General features: G+C 36.9%; 1 pseudogene; it reads left to right on the forward strand.

Annotated features, from left to right (window-relative positions):
* Nucleotides 1–343: 343 nt before the first annotated feature.
* LOC118546488 (hydroxysteroid dehydrogenase-like protein 2 pseudogene) lies at nt 344–1,439 on the forward strand (annotated as a pseudogene).
* The last annotated feature ends 4,064 nt before the right edge of the window (nt 1,440–5,503 follow it).

A 5,503-nucleotide genomic window follows, 5' to 3' on the forward strand; every position in this document is an offset into this window, starting at 1 on the left:
TTAAAAGATTTTATTTATTTATTTGACAGAGAGAGACACAGCCAGAGAGGGAACACAAGTAGGGGGAGTGGGAGAGGGAGAAGCAGCTTCCCGCTGAGCGGGGAGCCCGAGGCTCGATCCCAGGATCCTGGGATCATGACCTGAGCTGAAGGCAGATGCTTAACGACTGAGCCACCCACGCGCGCCCCAATATACTTTCTAAAGTAGACTCTGATCATCTTGCTTAAGAATCTATGACAACAACCTAGATTGTCGCCGCCGCCTCCGCTCTAAGAAAATCATGTTACCCAACACCGGGAGGCTAGCAGGATGTACAGTTTTTATCACAGGTGCAAGCCATGGCATGGGCAAAGCTATTGCATTGAAAGCAGCAAGGGATGGAGCAAACATTGTCATTGCTGCGAAGACCACCCATGTAAACCCCAAACTTCCAGACACAATCTTTACCGCTGCTGAAGAGGTTGAAGCAGCTGGAGGAAAGGGCTTGCCGTGCACTGTGAATGTGAGAGATGAACAGCAAATCAGTAATGCAGTGGAGAAAGCAGTGGAGCGATTTGGAGGAATTGATATTTTGGTGAATAATGCCAGTGCTATTAGCTTGACCAACACATTGGAAACACCTACAAAGAGAGTGGATTTGATGATGAATGTCAACACCAGAGGCACCTTTCTGACATCTAAAGCATGTATTCCTTATTTGAAAAAGAGTAGGGCGCCTGGGTGGCTCAGTCATTAAGCATCTGCCTTCAGCTCAGGTCATGATCCCAGGGTCCCGGGATCGAGTCCCACATCGGGCTCCCTGCTCGGCAGGAAGCCTGCTTCTCCCTCTCCCACTCCCCCTGCTTGTGTTCCTGCTCTCGCTGTCTCTCTCTCCGTCAAATAAGTAAAATCTTTAAAAAAAAAAAAAGAAAAAGAGTAAAATTGCTCATATCCTCAATCTCAGCCCACCACTGAACCTAAATCCATTGTGGTTCAAACAGCACTGTGCTTATACCATTGCTAAGTATGGTATGTCTATGTGTGTGCTTGGAATGGCAGAAGAATTTAAGGGTGAAATTTCAGTCAATGCATTATGGCCTAAAACAGCCATCCACACTGCTGCTATGGATATGCTGGGAGGATTTAGAATTGTTAAGGACTCTCTCAGTGATGATGTTGTTAAAGCCACTCAAGCAATTTATCAGTTTGAGCTCTCAGGTGAAGATGGTGGAACGTGGTTTCTTGATCTTAAAAGCAAAGGTGGGAATGTTGGACATGGAGAGCCCTCTGATCAGGCAGATGTGGTGATGACTATGTCTACTGATGATTTTATAAAAATGTTTTCAGGGAAACTAAAACCAACAATGGCATTCATGTCAGGAAAATTGAAGATTAAAGGAAACATGACCCTAGCAATCAGATTGGAGAAGCTAATGAATCAGATGAATGCCAAGCTCTGAAGGAAAAGAAAAAAAAATGTCAATCACTAAGCTCAAAAAGTAAAAGGGATCAACAGTTAAAATCTGTTTGTTTTCTTCCCTTTTGTGTTATAAGGATATGCAAATTTGTTTTGGAAAAAATAGAATTTCTGTATCTATAAGACTTGAAATTGTAATTAAAATGGCTAGCTAATTAAACATAAGCTTCATTAAGTGGAATTCTAAGACAGTCTGCCTATAGAATTTTCTGAGTTTTGCCCTCTGAGAGCTAGATTTCATTCATTGTGGGAAAGGTATGATCAGGTTCAAGCAGTAAAATTAGCTCTTTTCAGCACTTCCCATGTAAAAGGAGATTAATCTGTTTTAAATTTTTCCATTTGGGATTGTATGCTAATGAAATATTAATGATATTTTAGATTTTCATATACTTGTTTTAAGGAAGATCTTCTATAATGCATTTTCACAGAAATCACATAAACTAATAAATAGTGAAGACTAATGAAACAAAAACAGTTTTTCATTCTAACTAGCTTTCCAGGTATAAGTTACCTGTTATTAATGTAATTTCGCTAATGTAATTCAGTATGTATCCTCTTTTAAATGTGTAAAAATATCTTAAAATAAAATAATTTCTCCCCAGAAAAAAAAAAAAAAAAGAATCTGTGACAACACTAATTGCCTTCCAAATGGCCATTCTATCCTTTTTTTGTCCTTTTTATAACAGAACCTGATTTCATTGAGGGTGAATTTTGTTAGAGTCAAACTCCCTTACCACTAAGATTGGTTATGTGATATGGTTTTGGTCAGTAATATCTGGACAGAAATCACTAGAGAGGGACTTCCTTCTTAAATAAAAAGGTAAAACTTCACTAGGAAGTTCATGAAAGAAGGAAGAGATAAATTGAGCTTCTTTAAAGGTTTAAAATTTTGTGTTTCAAGAGACATCATTAAAAAAATGAAAAAACAAGCCACAGGCCCAGGGAAAAATATTTTTTGAATCACATATCTGGTAAAAGACTTCTATCCAGAATGAAATAAAGAGCTTTTAAAGCTCAATAGCAAGACAAATAACCCAATTTAAAACAATGGGCAGAAGATCTGAATAGGCACTTCAGCAGAGAAGACATACAAATAGCCAATAAGCTTGTGAAAAGATGCTTTACATCATTAGTCATTAGGAAGATGTGAATTCAAACTGTAGTGAGACACCACTTTATCCCCACTAGAATGGTTATCATTAAGAACAAAAAATCAAAAGTGTTGGCAAGGAAGTAGAGATTTTGGAATCCTTATTATCACAGGTGACATATAAAATAGTGGAGCCACTTTGGAAGAATTTGGAAATTCCTTTTTTTTTTTTTTAAAGATTTGTTTGTTTTCTAGCTTTATTGACATATAGTTGACAGATAACATTGTGTAAGTTTAAGATGTACACATGATGATTTGATATACAAATCTATTGCAAAATGTCTACCACAATATGGTTAGTTAACATCTCCATTTCCTCACATAATTAATTACCTTGTGTGTGTGTTTTGAAAACATTTAAGATCTACTGCCTTAGCAACTTTCAAGTATATCATACTAGAGTCACCATGCTGTACACTACATCTCCAGAACTTACTTATTTTATAACTGGGAGTTTGTATCTTTTGACAACATCTCCCTATTTCCCCAACCTCCGGCCTCTGGAAACCACCATTCTACTATCCGCTTCTATGAGTTTAGCTTTTTTAGATTCCACATATAAGTAAGATTATACAGTATTTGTCTGTCTCTGTGTGACTTATTTCACTTAGCAGAATGCCCTCAGGGTCCATTTATGTTGTCACAAATGGCAGAATTTCGCTCTTTCTCATGACTGAATAATATTCCATTGTGTATTTATATTACATTTTCTTTATCCATTTATTGGTGCATGAAGACTTAGGTTGTTTCCATATCTTGGCTATTGTGAATAATTCTGCAGTGAACATGGGAGTGCAGATATTTCTTCAAGGTCCTGATTTCATTTTCTTTGGACATATACCCAGAAGTGGGATTCCTGGATCATAGAGTAGCTCTACTTTAATTTCTTTAGGAACCTCCATACTATTTACACCAATTTACATTCCCAGCAACAGTGCATGAGGGTTCCCTTTTCTCTGCATCCTCTCAGCACTTGTTCTCTCTTGTCTTTTTGGTGATAGCCATTCTAACAGTTGTGAGGTGCTATCTCATTGTGGTATTGATTTACATTTTCCTGAGGGTGAGTGATGTTGAACACCTTACATGTACCTATTGATTATTTGTATTCTTCTTTGGAAAAATATCTACTTAGGTCCTCTGCTGATTTTTTAAAAATATTTGTTTATTTGAGAGAGAGAGAGAGAGAGAACAAGTCGGGGGAGTGACAGAGGGAGAGGGAGAAGCAGGCTCCCCACTGAGCAGGGAGCCTGATGTGGGGCTCCATCCCAGGACCCTGGGATCATGACCTGAGCCGAAGGCAGATGCTTAACCGACTGAGCCACCCAGGCATCCTCCCTCTGCTGATTTTTTTTTTTTTTTTATCATTTTGGTTGTTTTCTTTTGCTAATGAGTTGTACGAGTTCCTTATATATTTTGTTTATTAAGTCCTTATCAGATGGATAGTTTGCAAATATTTTCTCTCATTCTTTAGGTTGCCTTTTCATGTTGTTGATGATTTCCTTCACTGTGCAGAAACATTTTAGTTTGATGTAGTCTTACTTATTGATTTTTGCTTTTGTTGCTTGCACTTTTGGTGTTATATCCAAAAAATCATTGCTAAGAGCAACATCAAGAACTTGTTCCCTATGTTGTCTTCTAGAAGTTTTAGGGCTAAAGTCTTATGTTTAAATCTTTAATCCATTTAGAGTTAATTTTTGTGGCTAGTATAGAATAGGGATCCAATCTCATTCTTCTGCATGATTATTCAGTTTCCCCAGCACTATTTATTGAAGAGACTATTCTTTGCCCATTTAGGGTTCTTGGCTCTCTTGTCAAATAATAGTTGAATGTATATGTTAGGGTATATTTCTGGGCTCTTGATTCTGTTCCATTAATACTGTCTATTTTGGGGATGCCTGGTTGGCTCAGTCATTAAGCATCTGCCTTTGGCTCAGGTCATGGTCCCAGGGTCCTGGGATCGAGCCCCACATTGGGCTCCCCGCTTGGCGGGAAGCCTGCTTCTCCCTCTCCCACTCCCCCTGCTTGTGTTCCCTCTCTTGCTATGTATCTATCTGTCAAATAAATAAATAAAATCTTAAAAAAAATACTGTCCATTTTTATGCCAGTATAATATTCTTTGATTACTATACTTTGTAGTATAGTTTGCCATCAGGAAGTGTGAGGCTTTCAGCTTTATTTTTCTTTCTCAGGATTGTTTTGGCTATTTGGAGCTTTTTGTGGTTCTATATGAATTTTATGATTGTTTTTCTATTTCTGTAAAGAATACCATTGGAATTTTGGTAGGGATTGCATTGAATCTATAGTCAGCTTTGGGTAGTATGGACTTTTTAACAATATGAATTCTTACTATCCATAAACATGAGTTTTCTTTCTATTTATTTGTGTCTTCAGTTTCTTTGAACAAATCTTTAGAGTGTTTGGTGTATAGATCTGTCACCTCCTTGGTTAAAATTTTTTTTTAAATTTATACTTAAGTATTTAAGTTGTTTGTGTTTATATGTTTATTGTTTTTTAAGTATTTTATTGTGTTTATTGTTTTTGATGCTATTGTAAATGAGATTGCTTTCTTTATTTCTTTTTCAGAGGTATAGAAATTCAACTGATTTCTGCACATTGTTTTTGTACCCTGAAACTTTATTAAATTCACTGAATGGTTCTAATAGTTTTTGGTGTAGTCTTTAGAGTTTTCTATGTTAATATCATGCCATCTGCAAACAGAGACAATTTTGCTTCTTCCTTTCTGGTTTGGATAACTTTATTTACTTTTCTTGCCTAACTGCTCTGGCTAAGATTTCAAGTATTATGTTGAATAGGAGTGGTGGTGAGAGTGGGCATCCTTGTCTTGTTCCTGATCTTAATGGAAAAACTTTTAATCTTCCATTGTTCAGTGTGATGTT

The sequence above is a fragment of the Halichoerus grypus genome, chromosome 1 (assembly GCF_964656455.1).
Source record: "Halichoerus grypus chromosome 1, mHalGry1.hap1.1, whole genome shotgun sequence".
In the NCBI taxonomy this organism is placed as follows: Eukaryota; Metazoa; Chordata; class Mammalia; order Carnivora; family Phocidae; genus Halichoerus; species Halichoerus grypus.